The 16012-nt window shown below is 39.1% G+C and overlaps 1 protein-coding gene and 1 long non-coding RNA gene across 3 annotated transcripts in view; one reads left to right on the forward strand and one right to left on the reverse strand.

Annotated features, from left to right (window-relative positions):
- Nucleotides 1-16012, forward strand: part of Nkain2 (sodium/potassium transporting ATPase interacting 2) — a 500786-nt gene that overhangs the window by 387520 nt on the left and 97254 nt on the right. The window lies entirely within an intron of this gene.
- On the reverse strand, nt 6834-15278 carry LOC104863383. 2 transcript variants are annotated; one of them, XR_780547.2, is made up of 6 exons: nt 15155-15278; nt 14022-14094; nt 13118-13211; nt 12456-12584; nt 7637-7698; nt 6834-7057 (listed from the first exon to the last, which is right to left on the reverse strand). It is a non-coding gene; the product is annotated as an uncharacterized LOC104863383 (long non-coding RNA). The 2 variants fall into 2 exon arrangements; XR_780546.2 differs by lacking the exon at nt 14022-14094.

The following is a 16012-nucleotide window of genomic DNA, read 5'->3' on the forward strand; positions in this document are numbered from 1 at the left end:
AAAATAACGTGTGATTCTTCTTTGGGAGAAGCCAGATAAATATTGGTCTTTGAACCACAGTAGTATAAATCAGTTAGATCACTGGTCATATTAATTCACTTTGATTCTAATAATTTTTGGACATAAAATTCAGCCACAAAGAATCAGTCATTACCACCATTCAAAATGTTTAAAACAATTCCAGGATGATAATCATACTTATTAGAATAACTCTTTAGATCAATAAGCTTGCATTTAGAGTATGTACACTCTCCCTTGGTAACTACTTCGAAAGGACTGGCAGGAGTTCAGCCACATCACACTAATAAACTGATCTATCCTACATAGATGAGCGGCCTTCTGCCACTGAGGGTACCCTTAGTCAAAGATATGTTCAGTTTCCAGTTTTCCGTTTTGCACACTCCTGATCTGCCCGCTGGTGGAACACTCCAGCTGCTCTGCTGAATATTTTTGGTAAAACAAAAGCAAAGGGGAAGTGAAAAAGGATGTTCCTTGTTCAGGAGAAGGGGAAGCAAGCAATTCCCAAGCATATTCACAGTCGATTCCTGAATTGCATGACTTTCAATCCAAGAACTCTTCTACCTAATGTAACAAAATGGAAAAAAAAAATAAGGCTGTTGTGGCAACTGACATCAAAATCACTGCATACTGGCTTTTTTTTCAATAAATCTTGTTAAGAAATAATTTGCTCCTATAACATGCATCCATTGAAAACATACAACTCAATAATTCCAGTATAATCATAGTTGTACAATCATTGAAACAATGTAAGAGTAAAGTATTTGTACCATTCCAAAATGATTTTCCATAACAGATAGTATTTATTTTCCCTCAATTTCTGATAATCTCTATGTCTTTAGATTTTCTTCTTTTGGGCATTCTAGGCAGCTCTAATAAAACATAGACTTTTGTGACTGCTGTTTTTATTAGCACACTCTCAGGGTTCACTCATGTTACAGTATGTATCGGGATTCATCTCTTTGTATTTTATACATGCTATGAATGTGCCACATTTTATACATTCTCCAGTTGATGGATAAAAATTGTTCCAACTGTTTGGTTACTACTATGTAATGCAGCTGTGAATATTCATAGGCAACTTCTGCTTGTTATTTTCTAAACTTTCCATAAGGTGCACTCACTCTCCATGGGATTTTGTAGTTTCACAGTCTTGTACTCAAACTTCAACCTTGCCATGCTTGCTATGTGATTTTAATGTGTTTAATTACTTTGAACCTTTCATTTCCTAATCTGTCCCATATTCAGCAGAAAGTAAGTGCAGGAAATGCAAGAAATGTCCAAGTCTTCTATTTTACATCTGTCTTTACCACATGCTTAGGGATGCATGGCTGCTTGGGACTGTTCCTTCTCCAAGTCAGGTTCAAATCTAAACAATACAGGTAAAATTTGAGTAAGGAAAATAAAGCACCATCCATAACATTTATTAACTGAGTAAAAATTCTACTTAACATGTTATTTCTGACAAATGAAAGTGACTGACTAGTCCAGATGACTAAAATATCACTTAAGAGCCTCCATGTAATTTTTATTGAATATTTTGTTGCTAATTTATCAATATTTTGTGTCTGCTAATTTAACAATAGGAAAAAATAAGTGACAGTATCTATCATCAGTCAATAGACTATTTTTAAACAACATTCTTAGAATAAGTTACTAATTTCCATTTTGCATAAAATAAATTTGTATATAGTAGTTTGGGTTCCAACTATTCCATAAAATTGAAATTTGCTGTATTCAGGTGCTCACAATGGTTCCAACTTTAATAGAAAACATATGGGAAGTATTTCTCTTTGTTTCCTTTTTGACTATGGTACATTAAGTCTCCAGAGGGGGCAAATGTTTAGCAACATATTACTTATCACTATGTGACTCTGGAAAAATCTAACTTAGAAATGTCTTGTGCAATCAGCAATGGCTTCTTCCTGAATTGCTCCTACCAGGCAGGCATTAGCAAATCCTGCACCTTTAGTGACAGTCTGTAGACAGACAGCTTTCTATTTATGGTCTGCATTGCCAGTAGAGAAATAGTCTCAGGGGAGCTTTATTACCTTCCCGAAGACATCATCACTTGTTTTCTCTCTTCTGCACTAAACTGCTTTATCTCCCTAGAAAGTAAGCATCAAGGTTGACCTATAAACCACTTGTTTTGTTCACTAATCCATCTTGTTAATCAAGAGAAATAGGGAAGTTTCTGTGCCCATGCATAGCATTAATGGTGTGACTTATTTCTGCTTATCCATAATATAACATAATTTTTCCCTTAAGGTTCATTTATCACTTTTAAAAATTAAGCCAATTTAGAAATATAATTTGAATGTATAATGGAATTTGTCAGTTGATCTTAGCTTTTACAAGTTAATCAAATAGCAGAGAATTGAGGAAGTTTCCCCACACATGCTTCCTTTTATGGGCAGCCAATCTTCCTCTAAAGAGAATGTCAGATTCTTGCAGGAATTTTTGTTGATTAGATCTTCACTCTTTCTGCAGAGGACTGAGTCATTTTTCCACCTAGCAATCAAGTTTCATGCTATCAGTCAAACTGAAAGGAAGAAAATGGCATAATTTTAGCTAAAATATTAGAAATGACAAATAAGTGAAATATGTTAAGTGGAGTGGAAAAGAAACGTGTAATTAAGCAGCACAAGGACCGTATGTCAGATTCTTCTATAGTAATCGTGGGCGAGGGGGGTAGACTTTGCAGAGATCAACATAGCTGTCAGGAAATTCAGTCTTCTTCATGACTCCCCAGACACACTGGTGACATCTCGCCTCGCCAACAATTGACACATTAGTGGAAGGTTGTTTTCACTTTGGCAGTAAGTATGAGTATAAATTGATCAATTTTAACCTATGGTAAATTAAGTGGAATAAATGATAATGGAGGAAAGATATTTGCATGATTTAAATACATGCAGGATTTAGAATATTGAAGCATTTGAATTGCTACCTTTCAAATATTTCTCAGCTCTGCATCAAGCATGTTTTGAAATTGTTAGTGGAAATATATGGCACCTTAAAATAGCACCTACCTCCTGACGTTGTCACAGTATGCTAGACACACGACTGGCCTAGGTTTTCTCTACCGAAGAGAGCCTATACATTAAAATTATAAAGTGAATGCCTTACCTTAGCATTGTGATCTCACCACCAAGCCCAGAGAGGGTGGGAGCTGGCCTCTTCCACGTGGAGAAAAGAATAGCAGGATCAATCAGCTTTTGTGAGAGAATCCTTCTAGGCTCAGAAGGAGGTATAATCAAATCTAGGTCCTGAGGTTGGAATCTATATTCTTTATTCCCTGGCATGTATGAGAATTGCCAAAATTACTGTTTCGAAATAACGGTTGCATTTTACAGTGGCAAGGTGGTTAACTCATTTTGTGAATAGGAGTAATGCAGAACGAGACCAGTGAACTGCCCTTCCTTCTCCATTCAGGATTTCTGAAACTGCAAATAAAGCACTCAGTATCTCCGTGCTAGCAAGCTCCCAGGCAGGTAAGACGTGGAACCCCGGCACCCACTTTCATTGACGTGTCTCCGAAATCTGAAAAACTGGAGTCGCCAGACCTTTCGTGTGTTCTCTCTGGTGTATGTTGAGGGATGAAGAACTCTGAGGATCTAGTGAGCGCCAAATTTAAATTGTGAATTACATTTCACCTCATATTTAAATACTTTGCCTTATGATGATGTCTTTCTCTCTTGAGTCTTTCCTTTCAGTTTAAGGTCCTTTTCAAGTTTCTCCCTTTCCTATAGAACCCCGGTCGTCTTTGTTCTCCTTCCGATCCCCAAGTGCGTGTCAGTCCCTGAGGTGGGTGCAACTATGTTTTAATTGTGAAGTAGACATAAAATGCACCATCTCGCCTATTTTGAAGTGTACCGTTCAGTAGTGTTAAGTATATTCACACTGCTGTGCAACCGATCCTCAGAACTCTTTGCATCTGTAAAATTGAAACTCTGAATCCATTAAATGACAGCTCTGTAGCCCCTCATCTACTCTCCACACTGAAAACTACCACATTTCCTTCTGTGTGAATTTGACTGCTCTGGTAACCTCAGAAACATGGGAAATTATAGTGTCTGTTTCTTGGCGATTGGTTATTTTCTTAGCATAATATTTGCAAGATTCGCCTAAGCTGTAGCATGTCAGGATTTACCTCCTTTTTAAGGCTAAATGATGCTCTGTCATGTGAATGGACCACAGTTTCTTTATCTACTTATTTATCATCAGGCATGAGTGGCTTTCACCTTCCACTGTGGTGATCACTGCTGCTATGAACACGGTTTTACAAATCTCTTTAAAACCCTGCTTTCAATTCTTCTGGGCACAGACTCAGAAGGCGAACTCCGTGTGTGTGTGTGTGTGTGCATGTGTGTGTGTGTGTGCGTGTGTGTGTGTGATTTCCCTGATTATGTGCACCATTTTCCATTCTCACCAACAGTGCCCGTTGTTCCAGATCTTTCCATGTGCTTGCCAGCCCTTGTTATTTTCTGGTTTTTAATGTATGAATGAAGTTGTCATCCTGATAAAAGTGAAGCCGCAGTGCATTTTAGTGACTATTTTGACGGTCTTTTAAAGTGTGGTTTCCGGATATATATGTGTATCACTCATAAACGTAATACAAATATCTGGGTGCCTGAATCCAGTCTGAGGTGGTTGGGCCTGAGCTTCTTTTGCTCAGGTTCCACAGATGATTCTTTCGAGAACGTCCAATCTGCAACCTGGCTCACTAGATCACGTTACCTGCAAACCGTCAGAGGAAGAAAGAAGCTAGTTGGCCAATACGACAGGCACCAGGAAGAACTGAGGGCTGGCAGGGAAACATTTTAGGTGGATGTGTAAATTACGGATGGCAAATACACAACAAAGTCCTTGAGCCACACCACGGAGTTTGCATGACGGGGCGAATGGCATTCGGGTCGTCACTGTCGCTGATGGGAAGCCATACGTGCTCTTGTTCTGTGCCTTTGGGAAGCAGAGTTTCACCTATATGATGAGACTCGCTGTTGCCCTGAAAGAGATTTTTATTTTCATCTCTTTTCCTTCCTCTGAGCTGTATAAGTCAGGGTGGATCTGTCTGATCCTTTATGATTATCCGAGTCCTTCATTCAGCCCGATCACTGTTCACTGTATATTATTTTTCACAAACAGAACAGACAGTACACCTCACACCTCACCTCCTCGGGAGGCAGTGTGCTTATTTTGAGAGGAGACCTTAGTGACCAAAATGGAACCGAGTCCAAAATGAGATGAGGGAAGGTAGGAAAATCAGCTGAATAGGAATAAAATCCTCTTTCACTCTGAGTGAAAAATACGTTAACAGGTACTTCATGTTAAGGTTTGAATTGGGAAGCTTTAGTTTATACCAAAGAATGGTTTTTAATTTGAACTCCTTGTGCTGATCTTTTCATTGGCAGAATTACATTTATAAAATCTGGTGTAAGTAGACACTTTACTTCCAAAACACTGGACATCTTTCCAATCCCAGTCTTAAGATTTTATATTTCTATGGTACTTCACTGGTATTGTGCATCTGAAACCAGTCTGCTCTCCACAATTAACAAAAATGCTATGGGTTTCGATCTGCATCACTGCAACACATGAACTAAATTACTTTTCATCTGCAGGTTTAAAGCAGAATAAAACTCTTTGTGATAAAGTTTCAGACTGTTCAGCTCTGAGTCACTGAACCGTGGAATCCAACAAGCTCTCACCAAGGCCAGGAAGAGCAGATGCTTTTGCTCCAGTTTATATAATTCCCACTTAGCAGGCTGCTGTTTGGGGAGGCTTCAAATACCTAGGCCTTACTTGGCTTTCAGATTCTGATGAATAATTTTTCTGACCAAAAGACACCACTGAGATAACTGGAGCATGGCGGGGTGGGTAGTACCTCAGCCCGTCTCTCATGTGGAAGTTGCCAATTAATTCAGTCCATAAATATTTGCTCGCAAGGGTATTTTTAAAATAGCTATTTATAAATGATTATATTCATGCTATCATATATTTCACATGCATCATTCAGTGCCTCCACCCAGAGGGAAAGCAAAGTGAGTTCTCTTACTAGAGATTGCTCTGTATGCTCTCGCCTTTATACATCCCTCCTTCGCTTTGTCCTAATTCAACCCACTGCAGTGCAACTGCAAGGAGCTCTGCTACTTTCAGCTATAGTGTAAAGGAGTGTGTGTCTGTGTGCATGTAAAAATCTTCTAGAGTAAAGGGTGAGATGACTTTTATTTATATAACAACCACAACACTGCTACAAAGACAGAGTGTGGTGCACCTCACGTGGTGTTTAGCATAGTTTATTGAGTATGTGGTGTGATCAAAATATGTGGCAAATGTTTGAATATTTTCAATTTTTTTACACCGAAAGACATATTGTCATTAACTCCCCTTCCAGTACTCCCCTTGTTCGAACCCACTTAGCCCACCGTTCTTGCCACTTTCTGAAGCAGTTCTGAAAGTCTCCTCTCGTGAGTGTCTTGAGTTGCAGTGTCGCAGCTGCCTCAATGTCCAGAGTCATTTGACTGGGGAAGCCAGAGGTGGCACGGTGCCAGGCCTGGTAAGCAGGTGGATGAGAACACACAGCCACGGTTCCGGGAGCCCGCCTTTCTGATGGACGGCATTCTGCAGCAGCTCTCGCTATGCTTTTCCTCACACCCCATAAAGACACTCGCAAAACTGGACTTCCAGGAGTGCTTCAGAGAGTGGTAAAAACAATGAGAAGCATGTTTGATGCATGGGGGATATTTAGAGGAGGACTAGTGGCCATGTGTCATTCACTGATATTTTTATTTAAATATTTACCAGGTATCTTGATCATGCCTTATACAGAAGGCTCAAGCTGTAAATGCATGAGTGACTTAAGCACAGTTCGTTGGGTGAGTTTCTCCAGGTTTAAGTGCTCTCGTGAACATTTCATGCTTATTGGCCTTAGCTTTCTTTTTTCTTCTGTGTAGTCAGTCTGCCCTAATTTCTCAGATGGAGCTGCTCTCTTTGAATCATTATTTCATTATTTGAAGATCAAAGGTCTTTTTTTGAACTGCAATGACATTTTTAGGTATCATTCTCACAAAATCTGCTCAATTAGCCTACTGTCTACTAGGGAATTTCGTCCTGTGCCTTCCTCTTTTCCTTTATGACTAAAGTCCTATATCAGTCAGCTTTCAAGTCACTGGGACAAAATATACAACACCCAAGATTTACAGGAGGAGAGATTAAATTTGGCTCATAGTTTTCAGAACATTTGATCCATGGGTGGTTGGCTTCATAGTAGAAAAGACAGAGCAGCAAGGCACAAAGGAAAAAACCAGGAAGCAGGGGGCAAAGGGAGGATCTAGGGACAGAGATTCCTCCTTCTAAACTGTGATCTCGATGACACATGGCTTTGAACCAGGCCACCCTTCTAATAGCACGTTTATCCATGAGCTCATCAGTGCGTCAGCCCCCTGAGGAGTGGCCCCACATGACACAGTCACCTTCTAAAAGCCCGCCTCTGAACACAAGAGACTTTTGAGGGACATTCTAGATATAAACAGTCCTCCCGGGGTCCAAAGGGCTCTGATCCTTCTCAATGTGTAAAATACATTCAGTCCTGTTCTGAGTCACCAGAAGTACTAACCGTTTAGGAGTGCTGAAAAGTTAAGTCCAAAGTTTCCTCTCAGGCTCAAGGTATACTCTTACCTGTAACAAAATAAAATGTAAAAACCAAAAAGAAAACTGCATACTTCCAAAATACCAGGGAAACATTTTCATTCCAAAGAAGAATAGAGAGATATAATAAATTGAACCAAAGCCAGCCTGAAAACCAGTAGGGCATACATTAAATCCTGCAGTTCTGTGTCCAACACTCAGGGTAAGTTGTGGCCTGATGTGAACTGCAAAGTACTCAGTGCCAGGCTTTTCTCATGCTGGTTACAGAAAACACGGCCTCTCTCTCAGGCTGGCTCTGCTCATGCTTCCAGCTTTCCTTGTAAACATTGCAGCTTCCTGCATCTCCAACTCCCTGGGGCCCTACTCATCTTCAGCTTCACTCTCACAGCTTCATGCAGGGCCTATTACTCTCACACATGGCCTTCTCAAAGGACCTCCCAAGCCTTCCTTTGAAATCTGGGCAGAGGCCTCCCTGGCTTCACAACTCATGTGGTCCACATGCCAATAAAGCCAGCATCATCTGAACAATGCCAAGGTTGGCTGTCACCATGAGCAGTAGTGACTTGTAAGAGCCAGGATGCCCTAGGAACCAGTTCCATAAGAGTTCTTTCTTGAGTGAGGGTCTCAGGCACTCTCTTCTCAAATGAAAACTTTACAGTTTGCAGCTTTCAGCCTGGCATATGTGGGGTCTCACTGATTTTAGACATCTAAAGATATCTTTCTTTATGTTCCTATACAAAGTACTTGATTCCCTTCTTTTTTTTTTTTTTAATATACCAGGGAAAGAACTCTGGTCCTTGTGCTTATGAGGCGGGTGGCAGCACCACTGAGCTAAATCCCTGACCCTTTGTTCCCTTTTAATGACATTGATCTCTTTAGCAATCACACCCCTGTTGAGCCCCGGTTTAACACATGATTCCTTCTAAGCCAAAATTTATATTTTCCAGTTTTTTTCACTCTATTTTTACCTGATTCTCATTATAAATCTTGTCAAAAGCAGCCAGCAGTACTCATGCCACAGCCTGAACGCTGGGCTGCCTTGAATTTGCCTCTACCAGATTATAAAGCCCATCATCTTTAAATTTAGTCTTTGGACATAGGAAAAAATTAGACAAATGGGTCTCCAATATGAAATAGGCATGAGCTCTATTCAAATTTCTGACAGAGTTCTCATTCTCCTGAAACTGTCCACATTTCTTTTGGCATTCTGGCCTTCTGAGCTCCCACAAATATCACATATCAATCACTGCTCATAACATTCTAGGGATTCTCTAACCCACATCTCCAAAGTCCTCTAAAAATCATTCCCAAAGGCATCTGAAACACATAGGAGCAGCCATAGCAATGAACTCACTTCTCTGATACCAATTTCCAGAAACGGATTTCTCACTTCTGGGGAAAAAAAAAACACCCAATAAAGCTTAAAGGAGGTGAGGTTTAATTTGGCTCATAATTTTCAGGATTCAGTCCATTGTTGCCTGACTCCAAGACAGAAATGGCACAGTGGAAGGGAAGAGGAGAAAAGCTGCTCACCCTATGAAACAAAACAGACATGAAGGGAAAGAGCTAGAGAGGGAGACAATCCTCAAAAGGCAGAGACCTACCTCTTCCAACCAGGCCCCACGTCCCCATGAAACATTTAGCTCTGAACTCATTAGTGGATCAACCCACCAAGAAGATAGCACTTCCAATGATCAAATTACCTTCAAGAGTCCCACCTTTGAAACATGAGACTTTGGGAGGACATTCTAGATCTAAGCCATAACAGACTCATTTGTGAGTACAGTGGGTTTTTTTTCTTTTTACATAAATGTCATGTTCAGTATCCTTTCTGAATTGCCCAGTATCTTTCCACAAGCAGCACATTACATAAGAATTCAATTTGAATACTGGAAAACTGGCTTTGGACTTTGGTCTTGCGCTATTTTTGAAGGCTTTCACTTGCTTAGGGCTCAGGATCTTGCAATGTTTACATATTCTAATATCTTTCTATTCCCTCTCAAAGAAGGGGCTTTGAATTTCTCTCATCTTCCATTAGGTTTCACATGTGATTATTTTTCCTTTACTACACAAACCTGTCAATTACATTTTCTTTAATGCAAGAATATTCTAAAGGTTACTGTGAGGTTGTATTCTGACAATGCAAGCAGTTGCTTAAACTCCAAAACACTATTCCAAATATAAAGCTAAGATAAAGGCTTCAGGAAAATGAAGTTTTCTACTTTATTTATGGCTATTGCAAGTTGTGTTCTTGCCATCCTTCTAAGGAGCAATTTTGAGTCATTCAATTTACTGTGTAGGTGTATAACAACAAATACCAATAAAAAGTGTCTATATAGCTATAAGTTGTATCTGTGCAACAATATCTGCAGAGTTCCCAATTAAGTGTCCACTTAAATAATGAACATTCAACAAGTACTAAATTAACATTTGTTGTTAGAATAAATATAATAACTGATTCCCAGGCAAGACTTTAAAGCTTACTTTGTTTAGCCTTTGTAGAAATAAATTAACATTTGAATAGTATCATGTCATATGATCTAACTTCCATTTAATAAGGTATTTCACCTAAAAGTTCTATAGATGTTCAAAAAAAAAAAGATGAAAGAAAAATATCTTTCCTTGCCAAGAACTCAGCAGAATAAAGGCCCAGGATCTCTGCCATGCATTGATCAATTAAATGGGAAAAGTCTCCCTCAATTATTTTTTCCTTTTTAAATATTTTTATTTTTATAAGTCCATGTTTGCAGTACACAGTGATTATATCCATTGTGGGGAGTTGGTTCATGTACATAACACACCTTAATTCTTTTCATTTTCCCTCCCTTTTCTCAAATAAACCTGTTTTGAGGGAAAGTACTGGGGATTGAACCCAGTGCCTTGGTACTGAGCTACATCTCAGTCCATATTTCATTTATATTTTAAGACAAGATCTCACTAAATCACAAGGTTTCCCAGATTAGGCTCCAGTTAGCAATGCTCCTGTCTCATCCTTCAAGAATGCTGTGGTTACAGGTATGTGGCACTACCTGAGAATGAAACATCAGGACATATTAGGAGCCACTGAAAAAGAGCAAGAAGCAAATGCATTGGCTTCATTGGGTTTTTTCAGGCAGACAGAGTAGGACAGAGTTTGTCTAAATGAAAAGTAGAAGGGAAAATCGACACAGGGATAAGGTGGGGAGACATATAAAAGAGAACAGGGTCCCTGTGAAGATAGGGAAGAGGGGATAAATGAGCAATTGCTGTGTGCCACACACTGATTATCGTGGTACATGATTAGCTGATTTCATGTTTACGAGAGCCGAGCTGTGTTGGTCTCACAATTCCCCATTATTTGGAAGACACAGATTCAGAAACTTAATTTTTGTGTAGTGATGCAAGTTTAAAAGTAATGACACAAGTGAAAGTGAACCTGAACAAAACAGAATAAAATCATTAAAATACATTAATATCAATGGTGTAGTTGTGATATTTTACAATTATTGGCAGTGTTACTGAAAGGGAATAGTGACGCTCAACAACTAGGCCACACACACGCCGAGAGGTCCGACTGGAGATTTGATTCAAGGGGTGGGAGGAGAGAGAGAGAGAGCAGAAAGAGAGAGCAGAGAGAGAGAAGAGGAAGAAGCAGAGAGGAAGAGAAGAAGAGAACAAAGAAAGGAAGGTCTTTTTATTGGTTTTGGGCTGGGCTATTGCTTATTCATGAGGAGTGGGCTACTTTTAACCTATCACAGGCCAGGTTGCTTTTTATGGGCCCAGCCCTGCAGAAGCAGGTTTCAACTTCTCTGTCTCACTGTGGCCTTGGTGGGAGGGAAACTAAAGATAAGGGCGTGAGGTCATTTTAGGAGCCAAGAAGTACTAGGAGAATGCAGCCTGTTCTGGCGGCATCACAGAATACTTTAACGTGATCGATTCCCTTACAGTTACCCTTGGGAAAATGAGTAAGAAGAGCATCCCCAACTTTCAGGAATATTTTGTACTACTAATATTATCCTCTTGCCTGCCACATATCTTGTAAATATTTCCTTCCTGCTTTTCCACTGACTTTTATCTTTGTTTATGAAGTCTTTTGTTATAAGGGAAAATTGAGTTTTGTTTAGCCAAGTAATTACTCTTTTTTATCTCTACTTCTGGAACTCTGAATCACAGAAAGCTTTTCCCTTCAACTATGTTAAAGAGTAATTTACTCATATATTCTTCTAATGCCTGTGTGGTTCCATTTTCACATTAGATGCCTAAACCCATTCTCAGATTATAGGACAAGTTTGGTTTCTGGAAAACTGTAGAGATGTTTGAGGATGACTGTGTTTTACTCTTTAGTCATGCAAGGGTGTTTAGCACATCGATGGCTCACATTTCTTCCCCGCACAATAAGCATCAGATACCTAGTGGTGTTTATTACTTCTGAAATCCTATAGAAAGCAGGCAATCAGGAGCAAACTTTAAATGAGGAATAGAAGTTTCATTTGTTATATAGTCTTGGGAGGTCATTGTTAGAACTATTGATGTTAACTTTAAACTTGCACTATTTTTTTTTTTCATTACTGGGGCTTAAATCCAGGGCCTTCACTCTGAGCTCTGTGTCCAGCCCTTTGATTGTTTTCATTTTGAGACAGGGTCTTGCTGAGTCATTGTTGCCCCAGCTGGATTCAAACTTCTGATCTTTATAGTCACTGACTGTTTACAGTACCTGCTTTGGGACTATGAGGAAGGTAACTGTCCTGGTAAAGTAGACCACACTGCCAAGAGCCTCGTTTAGGACTTCCCAGGATCGTTTAGCTCACCTTAAATAAGAAGTCAGCATTTCCTTGTCAGTTCCAGCCCAAGTTGCTGATTTCCACTGTCTTTATTGCACTATGTATGGCGTTTATTTTTAAGCTGCTATTTGATAATATTTACATCACTTCTGGATGCTATAAAACACCAGTTAGTGGTTAGAGCAATAGTAGCAAATGATTCACACATCATTAAGAAACTGCCATTATTTAAATTACACCTCCCCCAGAAATATCAGTAATGTAACGAGATAGAGAGAGGGGAATGAGCTGAAGTCAGTGGAGAGTCAAGTGAGCTGAAGAAAAGCACCATAGATAACAACATAAAATTAGTTAAAATCAATTATAACTCCTACTGGATCATGTGGGAATCTTCTAACTTTATTTTCTAGTTGTCTTTTTCAAATAATAGAGCTAAATAAAATACAATGATATTGATGGTATTTCCTGTTCTCTCTGAAATTTGCGTTGCATTTAAATGAAAATGTGTACATCATGAATAACTTTATAAAAATACGCCATCTTAAATTTTAACGACATAGTCATGATTATAGTGAATAAAAATCAAAATATTTCTGTCATCCCATGGGATGCATTGGTCAGATTTCTGTCACTCAGATAAAATACCTAACTCCTGAGACTGAAGGGAGAAAAAGGATACTGTGGCTCACAGTTTCAGGAGGTGCAGTCCATGGGCAGCTTGTTCCATGACAGGAACATCGGGACAAAAGAACATGCCAGAGGAAAGCAGCTCAACTTATGACACTGAGAAATCAGAAGCAGAGAAGATCCCAGTATGAAGAGGTTAGGGGCCAGTCATGGTGCTCAGGTTCATCCACCCATGTCCCACCTCTTCCAACTCAGCCTCCCTCTCAGTAGCCCACTGAGCTATGAACTTATCAATAGATTAACCCTAATTTAATAATCAAGACCAACTGACACACAGGACTGAAATAATATTCCATACAATTGTCTCCATCATAATCAGGAATAGCTTTTAAAAGTCAACAATATGTTTGCACAATGAACATTTAATTTATGTTGCACGTAGTTCTGTTTCAGCCTTTTATAAGTATATTTCCATATGAAATCCCATGCAGCCAATTCTTGCTCCTTGCCTTTTACAGTATTTGTAAATTTAATCAAAGGAAGTTCCTGAAACTTCAAACATCAGCAATCTCCCTACATCCTCCTATTAGTTAATTTAGAGAAAGAATGTAAGAACTATTTTAATTTTGACTGAGCTTAAAGATACACAATGCCAAATTATGAAATTAAAGGTAAAAGTAGTAAATTAAATTTGAGAAATAATGCAAACAAGTTAGAGAAGATTAAAAACACAAACAAGAATTGTTCTCCTTCCAATCAGCTGATTTGGCAATACATATGTGTGTGTGTGTTGCCATATTTGCATAATATACATATATATTTTTTATGGTAGTTTTAAAACTCAAATACATATATAATCATTATGATGGCTTTAAAAAGCTACCATAATTATGGTACTAAATTTGCCATCACAAAACAAATCATAAAGTACACCCGAACCCAAACACAACTTATCTTTAGATTTACCTCTTTTCAATTATTTATATTCTGCTCCTCCACATAAGTATGCTTCACCATATTTTGGATATAATTTGAAGTGCTATAAAATTAAATATATCAGTGCTGATTTTCACCTTGGAAAATAAACCTGCATCCAATTAACTAGTATGGCAGAATTTACAAATATGTATTCTGTTTGGATTTATCCTATTATCTTTTTTTTTTTTTTTTTTTTTTTTTTTTTTTTGAACTCAGGTCCTTGTGCTTGCAAGGCAGGCCACCGAACTGCTGAGCTAAATCCCCGGCCCATTCCTATTATCTTAGTATGATTGTACGCACCATAGAAAGATTACAACATTGTTTCAAAGTAGGACAACGTGAATGCTTTCATGAATATGAAGGAACAAGAACCCGTATTCACTGGAGGTTGACATGCAGGCTGGCAAGGCCTCAGTCCTCAGTTTCTCATGGTGCTGCACAAATAGTTTGGCTACATGTTTCAGCATTCTACTAAGTGTTTACCTAACTGATTTATAACCTTATAGCCACACACAAAATACCATTTAGAAACTGTCCTTTTACAACTTCAGAAGTTGGAAGCAATCAAGATGTCAAAACTATAGGAAGGGGGAATTGTCAGTGGTCATCAGGAGGGGTGGGGGAGTTCGGGAGAAGTTTAGGGTGACTGAACTCTTCTGCCTAATACTGGAATGGTGGTGTGTGAGATTTTGCATTTCTCAAAATCCATAAGACATTAAAGCGTGAAGAGTTAGCCTTAATGTGTGAAAATAGTTTTAAAGCCCAGTTAGGGGGTTGGAGGAGCCCAGTAAAGAATGTGGACTGTGACAAGAGAGTCTAGTTTAATAAGTGTATGAAAGAATTTCACTAACATGGGTGGACAGAAAGGGCTCTACCTAAGTAACAGGAGAATGCAGAGTCTGTGAGCCTAAGTCAGAAGGGGCTGGCTAGGCCCTCACAAGCTACAATCCCAGCACTTTGAAAATTGAGGCAGAAAGACCATAAATTGCAGCCCAGCCTAGGCAACCTGGTAAGACCATGTCTCAAAATAAAGTCAGAAAGACAGGAAACGTAACTCAGCACAAAGGCCATGGATTCAGTAGTAAGTACCCCCACCACCCAAAAAAGCGAAAGGAAATTACATGAGAGCACTGTGTCCTTGCTGATACGGTTATTTCCCATGGTGACGCAGACTAAGAATTCTATTTCCCATGGTGACCCAGACTAAGAATTCTAAGGCAGCTATACACGTGTGCTGGATATTCCACAAGCAAACAGAAAGCAAGGGGTGCAAGTGAGGTTTCTCACTGTGGTAGTGGGAAGCCGCAGATAAGCAGGGAAGGGAGGCTACAGTGACCTGTGTGGTCTCAGGTTAGGGTTGGAACATCAGTAGAGCTCATGCTTAGAACAGTATGTGCACATGCAGTTAGAGGTTGGAATATACATATTTACATATAGAAATATATGCATGTATAAATATACATATGCATGCACATGAACGTTCCTAATTCAGAATATGCTCGTGTCTTTTATGCTTGTTTGTTTCTTTGTTTTTTAGTTTTGGGTTTTTTTCATTAATTTTGTTTCAGCTTTAATTGAGTTTATTGGTACATTTTAGGGATACAGTACAGTTACATTCATTGTTGGGATCTTGTACCTCTACACGACAGGTCTTGGTTCTCATTTTTTCCCCTTGTCCCTGTACCAGGGATAAACTCAAGACCCTGTGCTTGCAAAGAAGGCAGCAGCAGCACTGAGCTAAATCCCTGGCCCTGTGCTGTTATTTTTAGACACAGAGCCAGAAAGCAATGATACCCCAGTAGCAATGAGTACAATTCGCACCCAGATTTTGATTTCTAATATGATAATACTGTCAGTTTTTAAAAAAAGCAACAACAAGTCTTCTTGGAAAAACAGCTGATTCTAGGACTGGATTGGGAAATATGGGAGTATAGGATATCTTATACTACCAGAAAATAGCAAATCTCTAATCCCGTCAC

Source organism: Fukomys damarensis, unplaced genomic scaffold, assembly GCF_012274545.1.
Source record: "Fukomys damarensis isolate Sample0158 unplaced genomic scaffold, DMR_v1.0_HiC HiC_scaffold_14, whole genome shotgun sequence".
In the NCBI taxonomy this organism is placed as follows: Eukaryota; Metazoa; Chordata; class Mammalia; order Rodentia; family Bathyergidae; genus Fukomys; species Fukomys damarensis.